This window comes from Dermacentor variabilis, chromosome 5 (genome assembly GCF_050947875.1).
Source record: "Dermacentor variabilis isolate Ectoservices chromosome 5, ASM5094787v1, whole genome shotgun sequence".
Lineage (NCBI taxonomy): Eukaryota > Metazoa > Arthropoda > Arachnida > Ixodida > Ixodidae > Dermacentor > Dermacentor variabilis.
In genome coordinates, this window is record NC_134572.1 from 139589898 (window position 1) to 139609954 (window position 20057).

The window sequence follows — 20057 nt, forward strand, 5'->3', positions numbered from 1 at the left end:
GAAGCAGTGCCGCTTAAAGAACTCAGCTCAGTTGAGATAGTCAATGCACTACTGTCCATATTTGCGCGAGTTGGTTTCCCTGCAGAAATTCAATCAGATCAGGGCACAGTGTTTACTAGCGCTTTGACGACAACTTTTCTCGAAAGGTGTGGGGTAAAGCTGCTACACAGCTCAGTGTACCACCCACAGTCGAATTCCGTTGAGAAGCTCCACTCCGTCATGAAGCGCGTGTTGAGAGCCTTGTGTTTTGAACATCAAACTGACTGGGAGCTGTGTCTGCCTGGGGTGATGTTTGCTTTAAGGACCGCGCCGCATGCGGCTACGGGGTTTTCGCCAGCTGAACTGGTGTACGGTCGCTCGCTTCGATCTCCGCTTCGCATGCTTCGAGAATCATGGGAAGGTAGGGGCGACGACCCAGTCGTGGTGGAGTACGTGCTTAAGCTCCTCGAACGCTTAAGAAGGGCACAGGAGTTGTCAGGTGAAGCAATGGCAAAGGCCCAGCAGAGGGCCAAGGTTTATTATGATCGGACAACCAGGGCCCGTCGTTTTGAGGTTGGCGATGAGGTCATGATATTGCGCACATCGCTAAACAACAAACTAGACGTGCAGTGGGAGGGCCCAGCGCGAATTGTTCAGAAACTGTCGGACGTTAACTACGTGGTAAGTCTGCCAGGAAAGCGGAAAGCACAGCAAGTTTACCACTGTAATCTGCTCAAACCTTATAGACAAAGGGAAGCAGTGGTGTGCATGATGGTAAACGTTCCTGAAGAGCTTCCGGTCGAGCTTCCAGGACTAGGCTCAGTGACGAACAGGGAAGACACCGGTCAAGTCATTAGTGACCTTATCAGTAAAGCACCGCTGTCGCCTGAGCAGAAAACCGAACTACACCAGCTATTACAAGAGTTTCAAGGTCTGTTCTCTGAGAGGCCTGGTAGGACTTCTGTACTTACTCATGATATAGAACTTACCTCCACAGAGCCAGTACGATCCAAGGCGTATCGGGTGTCACCCCGCCAGAGCGATATTATGGAGGCTGAGGTAAAGAAAATGCTACAGCTCGGTGTTATTGAGGCAGGTGAGAGTGATTATACCTCCCCTTTGATTTTAGTTGAGGTACCGGGCAAGGAACCTCGTCCTTGCGTCGACTACCGCAGGCTTAATTCCATCACTAAGGATCAAATTTATCCGATCCCTAACATCGAGGAGCGCCTTGAGAAAGTTAGTAGCGCTCAGTTTATTTCCACCCTAGATCTTGTCAGGGGTTATTGGCAGGTTCCACTTACAGAAGAGGCTAGTAGGTATGCGGCGTTCATTTCACCAATGGGAACATTCCGTCCTAAAGTGTTGAGTTTTGGTTTGAAGAACGCGCCATACTGTTTTTCAAGTCTCATGGATAAAGTGTTGCGGGGACAGCAAGAATTCGCTTTACCGTATCTAGACGACGTAGCGATATTCTCCGCATCCTGGTCTGAGCATATGACACACTTGCGGGCAGTGCTAACCCGCCTGCGCGAAGCAGGCTTGACAGTAAAGGCTCCTAAGTGCCAGTTAGCACAGGCCGAGGTTGTCTACCTCGGTCACGTGATTGGTCAGGGTCGTCGCCGCCCCTCTGAAATAAAAGTGGCCGCTGTGCGAGACTTTCCGCAACCGCGCACAAAGACCGATATTCGGTCGTTCTTAGGTGTCGCCGGCTACTATCAGAGGTACATCCCTAGGTACTCTGATATCGCAGCTCCCCTGACGGATGCTCTAAGAAAGACAGAGCCTCAAACAGTCGTCTGGGACGAGACAAAGGAAAGAGCTTTTAGCGCCCTAAAGAGTGCCCTAACAAGCCAGCCTGTGCTACGATCGCCAGACTATACAAAAGGGTTCATTGTTCAGTGCGATGCTAGTGAGCGAGGCATGGGCGTTGTACTGTGCCAAAGGGAAAATGGAGAAGTAGAACACCCCGTCCTGTATGCTAGTCGTAAGCTGACCAGTCGTGAGCAGGCGTATAGCGCCACCGAGAAAGAGTGTGCATGTCTCGTGTGGGCCGTTCAGAAATTGTCATGCTATCTAGCCGGCTCGAGGTTTATCATTGAGACAGATCACTGCCCTCTCCAATGGCTGCAGACCATCTCTCCCAAAAATGGCCGCCTCCTGCGCTGGAGCCTCGCTTTACAACAATATTCCTTTGAGGTGCGTTACAAAAAGGGGAGTCTCAACGGTAACGCCGATGGCTTAAAGGGAAGCTGAAACGGTTTTCAATTTCTATGAATTGCTGGGATTGGGAAGAACAGACCTAAGAATTTACGGTTCCGAAATTTTTTTTTTCGTTTTGTTGATATAACGGGCGGAAATCGATTTCTAAATCACCCGCGCGGACACGCCCCCATCGCTTCCCGGAGCGCCGGGTGAGGACGTTGGCAGAGAGAACCGGCGAGAGTGACGTCATGGGCGGAGACCGAGCCAACCGAGCTGCGGACCGGCGTGCTGACATGTACTGGCATGCCTCTTTCCGTCCTGCGCTTTACTGAACGACGCTACGAGAGATCTGCCGCCGCCGCCGCCGCCGCTCACGTTTGTTTTGCGATTTTTGTAAACTGTTCTTTCCTTCTGTGCTGCTTCTTGCCTTCTTGCCTTGTCCAGCCGGTTCGACTCCTTTCTGGGCAAGTGCCACTTCCAGTACTGCCCTGTCTTGAATTGTCTTGAACTTGTTACGCACTGCGTGCGCTTCTGTTTTTTCCTAATCTCTTGCACCTCCTGGCAGCACAAGCAGTTGTCTTCATCTTCCATCAATACGCAGCACATGCAGGTGCACCTAGTTTAATGAAAGCGTGATTAGGCCCACATTGATGCACTGGAGAAATACGAACATTTGCAGCCATTAACGTCTGGTAACACAGTTTTAGCGTAGCCGGATAGCCTTACGACAAATGCGAAAACGCGTTGTTGCTAGCGTTGCTATACTCCGTTTCATACATCAGGTGCAACGCTGCAGAGGCTTGAGATACTTCTTGCAGTGGCTGCGTTCGCACTTAGAAAAAGTTCGGTGTTTCTTGACCCGATTTTTCAGAGAGCTTTCCATATATAAGCTCAGTTCGGAATGAAAAAAAAATAATTTACCTATAGAAACCATCCGTTTACTTACACGGCTGCGTTCGCACTTAGAAAAAGTTCGGTGTTTCTTGACCCGATTTTTCAAAAAGCTTTCCATATATAAGCTCAGTTCGGAATGAAAAAAAAAATAATTTACCTATAGAAACCATCCGTTTACTTACACGGCTGCTAACACGTTCTTTAAAAAAAAAATTCTTTTCGGTATTTTTTAATTGCTGCCCGTCGCGGCAGCTTCACGTGCATGCTCGCGCGAGAAAACACCGCTGGCACGCTGCGAAGCATAGACGGAAACGCGCGCAGTAATAAATTTTGGTGACCGGACTTCCAGCGTAGCTTCCACAGCGATGCACCTGAGGTATCAAATGGAGTGTAGGCTTGCCTAGTGACATTCGACGTACGGTTCAGTTATCGTGTTTACCACACGGCGGTGCTAAAACTGCCTAATATATTTATGTCAACACTAGCATGGAGCACGCATACCGATCCTTGATCGAGCCACACTCGCAAAGTCGTCGAACCATAGTATGAATATTGCACATATAATACCTCTGGTCATCTCTGGATGTGTATGATAAGCAACTTCCATGACTGTACCTCACAGCACTGCATGTGCGCGCTTTGAAACGCGGCACTTATGTTCGCGATCGTGTATCAACGCTGAAAAAACCACGGGACTTTAGACAAGCAGCGGCAAGGTGCTTGACATCGCGGAATTGCACCCGTGTAAATCTAATGAGAAGTTAGTGCTTCGGCATTCTTCCAGCAGCATGTTCCCAGTGACACTTTAGCGCATTTTTTCTCCCGTCATTGCAACGTGCAGCTACATGAAAAAAAAACATACGTACCAGCTAAGATTTCCAGCGCACGAGAAGGTGCACACATCGCTCTCGCTGTTGGCACACTCAATATCGTCGTTGACTCTGTTGCCGCCATCGTTTTTCGTATTGGCTGTAGGTTCAAACATGTACGGGGACAATACAAGCTGTCGGAGAAAGCGAGAACGTTCCATCTTGCAACTCAGCTATGAAGCCAGAACAGCAGAACCGCGTGCTACCAGAGAGAAAGGAATGGTGCTACGCTCTGAAACGGAGACATGCGGCGGCGCCGACCGGCGACTACCGCCAACGACGTCACAGCGGCCCCGGCCAATCACGGGCAACAGCGGCGTTCGCGCGATGCCCTGAGGCGCTGGTGCGCGTTTTCTTGGAAAAACAGCCGCTTGCGTTTGTTTCCGTCCTTTTTGAACCAGATATTCGTGTTCAGGGGACTCAAAACTGTAGAATGCCGCAGAGAACTCATTTTTTTCGAAAAGTGTTTCAGCTTCCCTTTAAGTCGAAGCCCCTAACGTAGGAATCAGCCTCAAAATTGTTTGTTACTGATGTTTTTCTTCCTGAGGCAGGATTTTTTTTAACATATTGCTTTTGTTTAGTGTTTCAAAGTGATGATATGCTTTCTAGTGCAATTTTTCAATTTGTGGACGCGTTCTGAGTGATGCTAGACTACTGTAAGGAACTAGGCAGTGGTATAAAAAGGGGAAAGAGCCTGGCAGGGCTTAGTGAGGGTTGTGCCGTGCTTGCTGACTGAGCGGTTGAGTTTTCAGCGTAGTTCTAACGCTTGCCGGGAACGAGAACAAAAATGTGAACTCTCCCGAAGTCACTTTGCAGTGTCCCGTGCGAACCTGAACGAGAGAACGAGGCCTTCTCTGTGCGCTGCGCTCAAGAAACGTCAAGGGACGCCCGACTTCGGTTATGAGCATCATCGAGCGACATCCCTCCGGACAGCGGATGCAGTCCCCTGTCCATCGGGATCTCCTTTCCCCGGCGGGGCGGTCTGTTGCGTTTCGCCTGCGACACGTGGTTTTGCCGGCGCGACGGCGGCGGGGCGGCGGACATTTTGGCCCGATCGTCGTCACCGCAACACTCATCGCCAGGTGTTTCCAGGCGCGTCTGCGGCGATGCGACCGCCTAGGGATTTCGTTCCAGTCATTGTGCCCGAAACAGGCGATGCCAAAGCAGGGATCTCATTCCAGTTATTGGGCCCGAAACAGGCGATGCCAAAGCAGGGATCTCGTTCCAGTCATTGTGCCCGAAACAGGCGATGCCAAAGCAGGGACCATCTTCTCGTTACAGTCATTGTGTCCGACCGGCAGCGCCACGACAGTGTGCTGCGCAGCGCCACGACCAGGTGCTACGAGATCGTGCGCAGCGCCACGACATGGTGCTACGGCATCGCTACGACAGTGTGCGTCACCATTAGCCCATTGTACATTCACGTGCTCGTCTTTTGAGGGGTTCCTTCTTGCCCTCAACTGCGAGAGTATAAAAACAGCTGCCCCCGGACGCCAGAGGAGGGCTCCGATTTCTTCTGTTGAGTGAAGTGCTCTCCCGTCTCTCTACTTCGGTCAAACCTGACCGCCAACTCTTTGCGATGTTAAAATAAACAAGTTGTTTCGTTGTTACCTGTCGACTCATGCTTTGCCGGGACCTTCGGATGCTTGCAGTTGTACCCCAGGCCGCCAGGCCAACGCTACCCTTGGGGCTTGCGACCCAGGTACAACCACGGGCGTCAGCGCCGAGTTCCCATCCGATCGCTCCACTGTCGCGATCCAAACAATGCCTACAACGGGGAACCGGCCAAGAAGCGGCCAGTACATTTCAAATTAATGAGAAGAAATGAAGAAATACAGTCATATGTAACATTTGTCACATGCAGCAGCAACCGTGCGCGAGAGGATATGCGCGCTCCAGTTTCGTTTACTCCAGAGACGCGTGAATTTAAAACGTTTCATTAACTGCTTCATAAAAGCTTCGCTTCACATAGATTGTTGCTCTCGCTCTTTCTTCTTTGTAGTTTTTTTCGAGTGAACGTGGCTTCACGCGTCGCTGCAAAGCACAGCGGCGAAAGTGAGCTACGTAGAGGTAAGCTGGCGCGGTCGACTCATCGATCTCCGAACTCGTCTGCCATCGGCCAGAGCACGACCGCGTATTTCTTGATCTTACTGGAGCAGCTGGTTGTGGCGGAAATAGAGCAAGCAAAGTGTAAAACATTTTTGAAGGCTCCCTGGGGAGGACGCTCAGGGGAGAAAAAAACGAACGTGCAGAGTGGGAGCCCCCCCCCCCCCCCCCCTTGCCTTTCATTACTGTATACTAACACGTCGAGGACGACCAGGCCTCTGCGAGAATGACGAAAGAGCATGGAGAAGGGAGACCGCGATCTGATGGGCAAAGTGGCGTTCTACGGAAGCCGTCACTAAATAAAACGTACTCGCCGAGTATGGGACTCGACACCCCTTGAATGGCCTTCTCATGCGCGGGAACGGTGCGAGTTGTCTCACGTTGTCCCGAGTTGTCCCTTTAATTAAGGTAATGAACGCGGCTGCACCAGTCGCCTGTGATGCCAGGCAAGCTACCGCGGGCGGTAGCCGCTCAGGTTTACGCTTTAGATTCGCCAGACCCACAGGCGCTGACGGCTCCTGCCCTCTCCCTTGTACGTGCAAGGCCGGCGGCTGCATAATTGAACTTCGCCAGCGCATACGTGCGACCGCACGAGTGGCAGCTCCGGACCTCGTATACGTCCACACGAAGCTCTATACGAGGACGAAGGGAGTACACTTTCTGGACACCGCAGTGAATATAAACTCAGCCCATCTCACCATGCGCTACTTTGAGAAGTGCGTGTGTGTGCTTTCACGCGAGTAGTTGCAACTTCTCGGAGCTCGCACTCGCTGCGGCCTCCGGTCGACCGCTAATGAAAGAATGCGAGTGAGGCTGGTTGGGCGGTTCAATTATAGTAGCGCACGCGGGCAGTGCACCCTGCTTTCCGTGGTCACCGCGGGTGCGCCGTTGTCTCAATGAAGTAAGCAAGGAAGCGACGCTTGCTCGCCTCCTATACTGGCACGCTGATGCACTCGTTAAGGAGGGCAGTTAACGCCGAAAGTTGGGCTAGTTGGCGTTAATGCAAATGCTGAGACATAGTTACTGGCGCTAACATGACTAACGGAAGAAAAATTTGGGACAGGACAGAGCACTCTGTCCTGTCCCAACTTTTTCTTTCGTTAGTCTTGTTAGCCCTAGTAACTATGTCTCAGCACTCGTTGAGGGCTCGTCGGGAAACTGGCCACGAGGAATTGGGATTACGTGAACGCGGCTTCCGCACCTACGCGGGCAAGCCGGTATGTAAATGAAGGCATGCCAACGGTGCATAATTGCTTTCACACGTGTTATCTATGCGGGAAAACAGCAACCGCTCAATCGGAGTTTTCTCTATTGAGTGGTCGCACGCACAGGCGCGAGCTCCCGATTGCGTTTCGGCTCGACAAGTGCTACACGGCGGCCGCTAAATGGCTGCGTGGTGCGTGTTCTTGCCACAAAGCGTTGCGAGGCCTCAGCGACGAAAACTGCTCGAGAGTAGAAAATCATGATCGATAAGCAGACCCTCTGGAAGAATTACACGCTAGGCGACGTTTACGGGAAGACTACAACGTATTGGTTATTTCCACTTCTTTTTTTTTCTTTTTTCCAAAATCGCCTCGCAACCTGTGCCTAATCACGCATACTTTCATAAGGCGTATACACATATGTTGCGGCAACGCGTATTTCAACAAACTGCTTTAAACCACTGTTCCATGCTAGCTAGACAAGCAGCATTCGTTTGCGGAGTAGTGCGCCGTTGCGGTGCATATGAATGACGCCCCTCAGAGGCAACGCGCGGTGACTTATTTACGTCGACCTCGCAGGTCAAAGAGCAAGAAGAAGCTTTGGGCGCTATGTCGCACTATAGGCGTGGCTGCGCGCGTTCCCCCTGCCGTGGTGGTCGCACCATGGACGCCCCCCTCATTTGTCAGTGTCACGCGAGGGGCGGTGCACTGTGACCACGTCGCGAGCGGCGTCGTTCTCGCCTGATTAATACGGACGCCCCTGTCAGGCGCGCGCGCCACTTGAGTTCGACGTCGTGTGGGCACGGGCGCCGCTCGTGTTCACTTTTGTTGCAGCGCCGGCTGGTTGTCACTACGCAAAAAGCGCCCTGCCTTCGCGAGTAAGCGGCGTCTCCGTCAGAATTGTGGACAGTGTCTTCTTTATCGGGAGTAAAGGGTCGGGAAAGGAGTTACGTGAAAATTGTAGCGTGAGCGGATTACCTGTCATGTAGCGTGAGCGGAAGTGATGTCATGGCGCTGAAAACGACGCATCTCAGGGGCGCAATGCACTGACGCTTGTGAGGTAGACTCCTCTCAGACAGAGAGAGAGAGAGAGAGAGAGTACGCTCATCAGAACTGTACTCTTAACCATGCAGCATGACGGTTTCAACCACAATAAACGTTTAATTATTTTATTTTATTTTTTTTTTGTAGTGAACCCAGCTTCAGTGAGCAGCTGCAGTTTCCTGCGCTTTATATGAGCAAGTATTACCCTAATTTATTTATTGCCTGATAAATAACCAGCAAAAGGAGCACTTTATCATGAAATTTTATAATCGGTGTAATGTATACATAATATTCTCTGGTGCTTTGGAGCTCTCCTATACATCTATGGTTTAACACACATATTGTACAAATATTAAATTTTCGTACAGCGAAGCTGTTATGGCTAGGGTTCCATGCATTTTTCGTATCCGTCAATAAATCTGCGTGTGCAAAAACTCAGCTCCCGAATTTGTGCGAAATGGGTTCATCCTATGCAAAAACATATACGTCTTATTACTTGGATAAGCATTTTCAGTAGATTAGTTATCAATAGGCACCATTTTTCAAGATCAGTAGGCTCTCCAGCAGACTTTTCTTTTTTTGCTTGCTTACAGGGGTACGAGCCATGGCTTAAGGGAGTGTGAGCCATTCATTGACTTAGGTGACGGACAAATTTCTCTTTGAGTAGGCGTAGAAATGCTAAAAAATTTCATAACAGAGGTGATACGAGAATGTGTGTGCGTACCTGTCGTCACGATAACCATCAATCGGGACCGTAAATGTGTTCGTAACTTTCTTCAAAATTCTCTACCTCTTCTTTGTCGTGCGCTAAACAGCTACGCCGGGATTCCGCCTACACAAAGTGGAAGGGCTCATGATTTTTTTCTTCCTTTTCTTGTTTGTTTGTTTCTTGTTGTTTGTTGTAGACATCTCGTAACAATATAGACCGTGGCATGTGTCCACCTGCACATCGCCTTAGCGAATCACTTAAAACACTGCATAACGCACTCCAAGATAAGTGAGTTCTATAATGAAATCGTTCTGAACAAGCACTTTCAGTCTGAGATGTAGAAGTGTGTAAGAAATGTGCATCGTCTGTGACTGTGTTTTCTAAATATCATATTAAAAAATGTCAGAACCCTGTATACGGTGTACAGTTACGGGAGCAGTTTCTAACCTCTCTATCTTTCTCGCCCTCGAATTCATCATCGACCCTGACGTTTATCTCACCAGCTTCACTTTAGTCTTCTCTCACGATATTTATATGGTCACACAATTATTTAGTTATACAGAAAAGAAAGAAAAACGCCAATATACTGAAGTGGCAGTCAAACGCACCTTGTTCTTTTAAGGTGCAGCTTAAGTACACTCTTAGCACGGTACCTTTTATGGTAACCTGTAATCACAAGTAACTTATAAAATAAAGGTTACATGCAAAATATGTTGATGTTTTAATTAAATGTTGTTACGTATAGCTATATCTATAGGTTACAAGAGTAAAAATTGACGGATTTAGAGGTTAATTCAGCGCAAGGCGCCTTGTAACCTTTAGATTTTAACCTCTAAAGAACGCTGCAGCGCATTAGTGAGGAGACCTACATCATGGATTGGACGTTTGCTGATAAATGTATTCTAATGTGTTCGTGTTCTGCATTTATGATCTGGTTATTACAAACGTAGGACTTCGGCAGTTCGGGCTGCATTCGGTCTTAATTTCTGTCAGCCAAGCAGTTACATTTTTCACGATATAAAAACAAAAAAGAAATCTTGCACGATCGCACTTGCGTGTTCATCCGCGCGCTGTTCTTTGACGACCCTCCATACTTGGCGCACCAGCCTTATTTGAAATATCAGCAACGAAGACTGTGTCATCGAAGGATGTGGCGTGTGCTGCCTGCCGAAACCCAGCGGTCGAACGTCGCGGAAGCTCCCTGCTCTCGCACGCATTCTAGCCACCATGAGACAGGCATGTAACATCGGTATTTCAACACGAGAAACAAAAGTGGGCGAGTTTCTTTAGAACAATGAATATGTTTTAACAAATTTCATGTACGAGGCGAGAAAGAACAGTTGAAGAAAAGCACACGAACGCGATGGGTCTTTCAGTAAAAGGTTGTTGAAAACATTGGATGGTTCTATCACATATCAATATAATTCAACTTGTCTACTAAAATGTCCCTGTGCAGAACCTTTCAGTTGTCTGCATACATTTTCTGCCTTTGACCGGGTTCGTTTCATTCCCTGCACTGCCTTGATGCTGTCAACCAAAAATTTCCCATGCTTCAACCATAAGCGCTCAAGATGAGGTTAATAGTTAGTGTGCAAGAAGCGTGTGCCTAAGAAAGCCATGCCCACACGTGGTACCAGCTAGGCAGAGTGCGTACATAAGTATAAACGCGCGGCGAGGGAGCTGGGGATGCGGTACGCGCTAGGCGACCGGCGTAACTGCTTTGAAATAGACAACAACCTACATGTCGGCGAACCATTCTGCATTGCACTTAGGATGTTTTCTAATAAAAATTGTACCAACTGATTCCACTGCCAGCTTTCTTTAGGCATTTTAAGCTGTGCCGAAGATTGGCACTACAACGACAGCAAATTTAAGTTACAGCAGACCCGAAACGCGCCAAACGTTCAGTGATATCAACAGGATGCCGCTACACTCACATAAAAGCGAGCGCCGTCCGCTCCGTTGTTTTCTTTAGGAGGCATAGACAGATGAAAAGAGCGTTAAATGTGTGAAGCCGCCAACTGAGAAATGAAACCTTTGCCACTGTCCAAACACGAAATGCTTCCACCATCACACCGATAACATCACTGGCACCTCTGACATTTATTTCTGTAATTCATTGCTTGTTTTCATTTTTGTTTTCATTTTTGCTTGTGCCTCTAAGTGCCTCTTTCTAACATGGCGGAAGCGAGCAGGCATCAGCCACACTGGAGTGCGGCCATCCACGGTGTTATCATCTCTCCTCCTCGGTCCAATCGAGGTGACTCGAGTTGCACGCTGGGAAGATTTTAAGCGGGAGCGGGAGGCTCGGAGCCGGTGGGAGTAGTTAGCGCGCTGTCGTCCTGTCGTTGTTGTAGTTGTCGTTCTGAGACGGCCATTATATTTGACTTGTTTGGATACCATCCCATCACCATTGTCTGTAGCCTGCAGTAGTTATTACCGCTTCTACTGGGAACTTGCTGGGAACCCTCATGCCTTTGTGCAGCAGAGACCTTTTCGGTGTGTTGCGCGGTCGCTGCAACGAGCCGGGTTGTGAGTGCAAGCGATACACTATTCTGCGCCTGTCGGAAAGTGACAACCTGGTGAGGTGTGAATATTGTGACCAAGTCCCAAATGCACACGGAAAAATATGTGATCTCCGTAAGCAGAATTTTTGCTTTTAATTATTTTTAGGTGGATAGTACGTGAATTCTTTATAGTTCGCAATTCAACATTTGACATAGTGCACGCTCTCGCTGCGCGTAAGTGTTTCTGAAAAAAGTTATTGTTGACATATTTGCTTCTTTATGCTCTTAGATTTCCATGGAGCTAAATCTGATGTCATTTTGTGCAAATATTGGATTAGACCTTTCTAAAATATTGAGCTTGTCGGCGGGATGAGTTGTGTCAGGGCAACTAAATGACCTTAACAATACGTTTCTTGTACTGACACCGTGCTTTGGGCTGACGTAGTTGACAGAAATCGTTCAGTATTGTAGAACTTGCCTCGCGCACCCTCCGTTAGCCATGCTGTGGTGGTGCGTGACTGTCCGCGCCCTGGCCTGGAGGTAATCTCCGGTGTGTGCAGAGGTCGGGCAAGCCGAGGCGGCTCGTGGTTGCATTTCCGCTTTCTTTCGGTGCGCGTAGTGCTGGAGGTCGCGTAATCTCAAAAGTTCGGAGACGCGTTGAAGGGAGCAACAAAACAAACGTTCGCTCCCCTCTGCGTTCTTCAAGCCAACTTGACAGCGATTGTTCGCGGTCGTCAAATGAGATATGTTCATTTATGCCTGTGCTCGCGTGACACCATGATTATTAGTAAGCTAATGATTACTGTTACGGCAGGTAAAACTACGTGCCTTAGTTTGAGTAGTGGTCTAATGCTTTGCTATCGCTATTAGTGCTTCGCTTTTTGGGTGAAAATGCGTGTTTTTTCTATTTACTTTTAGTCAAACGGGCCAATAATTTAACATGGGAATTTGTGGTTAGCATTGACTAACTGCGAAGAATACACAATTCTCTTTTTACCGCAACGTCACCCCTTCTCTTACATCTTGCATTCAAATTTCGCACAATGATGTATAATTATATACAGCGTTGTTCCGGAGAATACATGTTGTATAGCTTTAGCACGAATTTTGCTTACGTACGCGTTCTTTTTTTCGCCTAGAGCTCTGCAATGCGCTCTGCATTACTTTGTGAACACTAATGATGTTCTTTCGTTGCGTCTATAATTTCAGAAACGAAAAATGCAGCCGAGGCAAAGGCGCAATGCAATGTGCCAGGCACCGTGTTCGAGGACTCAGTGTCAGATGAAACTGTGGAAGCTTGCACATCTAGTCTGTCCTCGGTGCAATATGGTTAGTATAATGTGGAATGTTAGCCAAAGCTTTTTTGATTGCATAGTGTATTAAATATTTTAAAGCGAAGCTTTCTTTGCCACTTCCCTCGACTTTTCCACTGCTGCTGCTGTCGCTGACCTGCACGCGGCGCCAGGGAGTGGTTGAGTACGTAATGTATATAATGTACGCAATGTACGAGAAATTACATTGTACGTGTACATAGTAGGGACGCAGGAGTGGCGTCTGTGAGCCCTTTCCAGCAAGAACTTATGAAAAGCCTCCATGAGCGTTCCTATTATCCTTTAGTGAGATTTCAGTTGTATATAGTTCAGGAAACAAGCGAAAATTAGTATTATACTGATTACTTTTAGTAAAATAACATTTCATTGCTTTTTCCTGCATGCTTACTATAATGAGAGCTAAAGGTAAGCCAGTTCTAATTTTCCTTGATGTAGAATGGTTGGGCTCTTTGGGGTTGAGTTGTGCTCTGCAGTACTGCACGTTTTTTGTAAATTTTACTTCATCAGTTCGCATTATACTGTGCATATTTAATGTTTGATAGGCGAATGTTTATAGGCTCTAACTGTCTTTGTAGGCTCCATTGCCCAGTGGTGATATCCAGATTGCAGCTCCCCACGTCTACACATGCAGCGAGCATACGTGTGTTTATGCTGGCAGCAGGCAAGAAATAATCTGGGTCTCGATCTGGTAATCTGGTCCTACTACATCAAGAACCTCGATCATCCATATGCATTTGCACCATTCCTGGCGCTGATGCAGAAACTTGTGGTTCCCAGCAATGTTGTACCTAGAGGGCTCATAATGACAGATTGAAGTGTTTCTTTGCCCTTCTGAAGAAAAAGAATGTGATTGGACTCAAAGTCTAGTTAACAATTTTCACTTTGCGTTAATGTTCACTTGTTGCCAGGAGGTGGTGAATAGATGCATCATTTTGTGCATTACATTTGCATGCCTTTTTTATAACGGTTTTATTGAAAATTACTGAGGTAATACATCCATTCATGCAAGTGGCACTTACTCTTGTGTACAAGTATTTTATTTAGCTCCTCAAAATTCTTAAATTCGTGCAATGTGAATTATGGCGGCCTTGCTTTGTCACTGAGTTATTCTAACTGCTAGCCTCTAGATGATAGAGTAATTGTGCAGTACTATGCACAGTAGTGTCCTAATGACCTTTTTCAATATTGATTTTAAATAGGTAGTGCATTCAAGAAGCTTGAATCCCATCCTTGACATTGTTAGCTAGACAGTAAAATGTGTCTTGTAGTAATTTTAATTAAAAAAATTTCATGTTTGTATTGTCACAAGGATCTAAACTGAGAGCTCACTATGCTGTAAGCATCACCACTTCCAGCCTTTTGTCATTTGGCCCTACAAGCCAGCACTTTGCACATCTCCTGGTTAAGCTTTGTCTGATGTTTGTAAGAGCAGCAAGTTGTGTTTTGATGCCAGTGGTGGCCAATGCTAACCCTAAGGAAACGTTGCTCAGGTATAGATGGGCTGCATGCATGCATGGCCTTGTGGTCCAGTCTCCTTTTTTAGGTTCACCTATAGCCAATACTTTGTATATTTTTTGCATTGGCTACATTGCATTGGAAGCGTCTTTATTGACCTGCTCTAATGCTGCACAGGATGTGTAAAGCTTTTTTTATGTAGTGTCCAATGTGGATCTGAACACAAGTGTCCAGTTTTTGGGCCTGCAATCACATGTACTAATATTTGCCTCGTTTTCTTGCTTGCTGACAGCAGTACAAGTTTTTACATGGACAGTTAACACGAATTCATTGACGACAAGCATGGCTGAAACACGGTGATATGATTTTTTAAATTCCTGTGATATGATGCTAGTGATAGTATTGTCTTAAATTTTCAGATGTAGTCATGTGCCAGCAAGGCCTGCTGTATTTGTGCTGTATTCTATGTTGTATTTTCAAATAAAGATGTTGCATTCTGAAGCTAACCTTATACTGCCTGTGGAACTGTCAATTTATACTCAAATTATTTATACAAGCTAACGGTGCCTCCTCCTCAGGCGTTCAAATTGTGTTTTGAACTGTATTTTTGGGAACATTACCGCTACATATTTGCTCAAAATGTTTCGCACGGGGAGTTTCATTTTGTCAGAAATCCCAAGGGATACTAGTATACTAGTATCATAGTAGCCCTTTGTTGGCTGAAGTATGACGATTTAAGTGATTTAAATGAAAGTAAACTTTTGATACCACATTTAGTTGAGCGTTTCTTTTTTTTTCAGAGAATTTCATGTGGGCCCCGCTCTTTACATGGTCCGACGAGCAGGGTGCGGCCTAGCAACGGGGAGGCGCCACCTTGGGTTTTGTTCCAGAAAGGCCAAATCTCCGCATGGTACACCGAGCCGGCTGCCGCCAAACAGCAGGGGTGCGTCATTTCCTTCTTTTGCGGTTCTCTCTGCTTGCGCCTCTTCTTTCTTGCGCGCTTCTTTTCGCGGTCGGATTAAGCAGCCGACAACCATGCGCGGAGAAACGTGAGCCCTCGCGGAGGACGCCACTCGGCCAGTCCTTTTTGGACACTGTCTTTATACGTTGTTGCGCTTCGAAATAGTTCACCTGTCCACCTCGTGTGGTTTCCACAGGAAAGGGTGTCCCTGTGTCTCTGTCAGTCTAAGCAAAAGAAAAAAAACTGCGTTTTGCTGGCAACTTAACTTACGCAAGCCGTAACATCTCTTCGACTGAGATGATATCTAGTCAAAAAATTCTCTAGCTATCAAAAACCACAACAAGGAGGAGCGCGGGAGTACATATCTCTACTTACGAATGGCATACACTGTTAGCAAAAATGATCCGAGATGGGAGTAAATGGCTTGTCCTCTAGCGCATTCCGTGATGGGAGGTAAATATACTCCGGGTAGGCGGAGTAAAAGATTTACTCCGCTGCTGAACGGAGGTTGTGGAGGCACTTATGGGAGTATATGTTTACCTCCATCGCGGAGGTTGTGGAGGTACTTATGGGAGTATATGTTTACTTCCATCGCGGAGCTTCTGCGGGCAACTATGGGAGTATATGTTTACCTCCATCGCGGAGGTTGTGGAGGTACTTATGGGAGTATATGTTTACTTCCATCGCGGAGCTTCTGCGGGCAACTATGGGAGTATATGTTTACCTCCATCAAAGCGCTCTTGCAGGGAACTATGGGAGTATATGTTTACCTCCATCAAAGAGCTTTCGCAGGGAACTATGGGAGCACGTGTTTACCTCCATCGCGGAGCTTTTGTAGGGAACTATGGGAGTATATGTTTACCTCCATCAAAGAGCTTTCGCATGGAACTATGGGAGCATGTGTTTACCTCCATTGCGGAGCTTTTGTAGGGAAATATGGGAGTATATGTTTACCTCCATCAAGGAGCTTATGCAGGGAATTATGGGAGCATGTGTTTACATCCATCACGGAGCTTTTGCAGGAAGCTATGGGAATACTTTTTTACATTCGAGGGAGGCTTTTCAAAGTACCATAGTATTTCTTTACAATGATCATGGAGGTTTTACAGGAACATATGGGAGTATCTGTTCACATGACTCGGCTAGTATGCCAATTTAAGAATTTTCAATATTGATTTTCCACACTGAGAAATACACAATATATTGGTTTGCAAGCTAGAAGATGCAAACAAAAGTAAGCAAAGTAGTGCTTTGTAGAAAATAAATTTATTGCATAAGCAGAGGCAAGGAAGAAATGGACGACGCAAGCACAATCTCTCAACTGGTTTTTGATTCTTTCTTGCCCATGTGTTATCCGCACAAACCAAACAGTAAGAATAGAAAGCAACTCATCCAGCTGCAGGTTTAAGCCAAGACCTTATGAAGTACATAAAAAATACATGGAAATCAGCCACAAGTGCCTAAACAAGGTGCAATAGTTATTGTAGAAATAACATAGCTATAACAGTGCATTCTCTGACAAATCTAGACTGTGGTACTACAAAAGGTAAAGAGGACATCATTTCTCATTAATATTGACATGTGCAAGAGTTAAAGCAGCAAAAAGTTGAGAAGACGCCAAAACACTTATTGCACTTCAAAATTAAATGATTAGGAAAATGAAAGTTCTGGTAGGCACTAACTGAGCCATTTTTACTGTGACACGCTGGCAGAGTGTACTAAATAAAGCAGAGTTCAGCTTTGCTTTTTTCCCCCATATTACCGAAAGGCAAACATAGTGGCTAAGAGAGAGTCGTAAGGGATGGTAAAATGTTCATTGTATTGTACCCCGATTTTAAGAGTGGGTGAAAGTGCATGCCCTTAATAGCAGCACCGCCTCACAATTCCTTGCACAGACTGACTCTAGGAACTTTGAAGCCGGTGGATCATGCCCTTAGCTCCGAACATACGTCATGCTTAAATTTCTTAACACAATAACATTGAAAGAAAAAGCAGTCTCAAGAAAAGCAACAAAAGTGGCAGAATAATGACAAGTGGGCTTCTGATGGCCATCATCCAAACTTCCTTACTGATATTCCACCTGGACAATGCTGCTGGTGCAAGAAGGCTTACAGAGCCTTAGAACCACCGTGGGCTCACTTCTGACGATTAAAGGCAAAAAACAGGCAGTGCTGAAGACCGCATCATAAAAGAACATGTGGCCTAGTTGAGATGACCACTTTTGGAAGCTTCATTCCGTAACATGTCGGGAAGGATAAAAAGTAAAAAAAAAATCTTTCAGTGAAGTGTGCCAATCTGAACTTAACATTACAGCGCAAACACCTAAGACGAACCACAAAAAGACACAACACACACTGGCGCTTTTTGTGTTTCGTCTTAGGTGTTTGCGCTGTAACGTTAAGTTCAGAATTATGTACCAACTAGGCCCAAATGAAGTTTTACTGTGCCAATCTGACAACACTGTTATAAGAGATTTCTCACACCCTTCAGAGGAATAAGGGATCTGATTGCTGGCTCACCGCCTTGCTTGCACACAGCAAGTGCTGCTGCGCTCGAGCATGGTCAAGGCTGGTTGTATTAGTGATAGCCTGCATGCAGGCTAGCAGCAGCTTGGCATCTGCTTTTACGGCAGCAGCCATACAAGGACCTTGCTGACTTTTAACACAAAGCCAGTATAATAAAATGCAAGAAACAAAAATTATGAATTACTTATTCAGAAACCGTGCAAATAAGCTATGTATTCAAACAAGGTATATGCAGGTAACTTTTATTTTATAATTGTTGATAATTATGTACCAAAACAAGTTCAAGGCTCCGAACCAGCATTGCATTTACATTTAATGTAGCTGCATCCACATTGTAACTTTTCTTAACAGCATCGCTTAAGATGTTGGAAGCCTCAATGGCACTGCATATATTGCACATAATTAAAAAAAGAATATAGACTGTAACCATAGCGAAACACGTCGTAACAGTGTTGCTGTAAGACAATGACACTGCAGATATTACACATAACTAATAAGTAAATAAAAGGTACATATAAGCAACGAAATAGAAAGTGCACTAGTAGCAGACAAGGGAGGCATGTTAAACATCACATTAAAATGGCATAAGGCATTTGAACATAATGCTGAGAACACTTGTGGTTTACGATAATCATCAAGTGAAGCATGCAGAAAAGTTAGCCATGTTAGCCAATTCCACGGCCTTCAAGACCTACAATGCCATAAACTAGTGTCTCAAGGTGTACACTCCTGGCCATTTGTGCAACTGAAGTCAACGAAGTATGCTTCCATTCAAGCCAGGGTACCATCTCTTTTCCGGTTTGCACTGCACTCTTTTCATATGTTGAATACAAACCTTGGCCACCTTGGCAAGGAACAGTACCAACAGATGAGATAAAACAAAAGACAAACACAGTGCTGACTGACAAGTGGATACGTTTGCTGCCATGCTTTCCCTTTTCACACTGTCACGAGTCACCGGCAGAGCATGTGCGATAATGTGGAGCAGACGACATTGGTCAGTGAAATGGAGAATGGATACATGAGGTGAGGAAGCATGTGAAGTGTCAGAGAAAAATTGAAGGAAAAGGGGAGGAAAACCAAGGAGCGCGCATTGCTGACATGGATGAGAAGCAAGGCAGTCGCATCTCTAGCTGTGCTTTGGAGATGGGAACTAGTAGCTTGGGACCACGGACAGACGAGAGGACATCCAAGAGTTGGCCAACAACAGCTTCCAAGACCTGACTACATCGGCATGACTATGCTCTGCAACCCCAACCCAACGCCACACTGCCATAACCGGCCTTGTCCAGTGCCACAATCACCTGACCACGGCCACACAATGCCTGACTAGTCCAGACTGCGTCCTGTGTAATGCAAGTCTCGTAAGGGGGCTACAACCTCGTCACTCACAACGAAGGTCTATGTCTACGTCGTGTTGCAACTACGCAGGCTGACATCTTGCACCACGCCTTGCCGACGTTCACTGCTACTCTGACAGTCAGAACATTCAATTCTTGGGGACTGTCACTTGGCCAGTCAGACTATAAACATTATACAGCTAATTTCTCATTTGTTTTGATTATGTATATACCTAGTTTTGTTAATCTCTTTTGTGTACAGGGTATATTTTGTGCGCACTTACTTTGCTGGTCATTTGTTTTGGGTTATATTGTGTCTTGGGAAAAATATTTAACATATTTGCATTGCGTCTCTGTCCATTCCTGGAGCGGTGAAATTCGTGACAGTTGGCAAGCCTGTCAGGATTTGTTCTTCCTGTCGTGCTCTGCCACATGAGCAAGGGTCTCGCTTATGCCACGGATGTACGGTATTGAAGCCCGTTTTTTGGGGGGTCCAGGGTGGGTGGGTACTGCGTGAGCCAGCTGGCACCCTACTGAGTCAATGAAGTACTCAGGGTATCCCCAAGCCATCAATTCCCACCGCACAAGTGAATTGTCTGCCATGTGGTCTTATGCTGTTGTGCACACATTTTTCACCCAACGAAGGAGAGAGCAGACAACAGACCTCTTCTGCGAAGCAGGGTGCACCAATGTGTAGTTGAGGTAGCGCCCCGTGTGAGTTAGCTTCCTAAACACCTCGAATAACAGGTTTGGCCCTTCGCGTGGCACAAGGGTGTCCAAGAATGGCAGTTGACCTTCACATTCCACTTCTATGGTGAACCTAATTTTGCTTGCAATTGTTTAAGTGAGCCGTGAAGAGGTCGAGGTTTAAGTCAAGGTTAGCTCGTTTACATCGACACCTAAGGTCTTCAGATATGTCGACTGTTTCAG

At 46.6% G+C, this 20057-nt stretch overlaps 1 protein-coding gene across 1 annotated transcript in view; it reads right to left on the reverse strand.

Moving 5' to 3' along the window:
- LOC142583195 (roundabout homolog 1-like) overlaps window positions 1–20057 on the reverse strand; it is a 187070-nt gene that overhangs the window by 132007 nt on the left and 35006 nt on the right. The window lies entirely within an intron of this gene.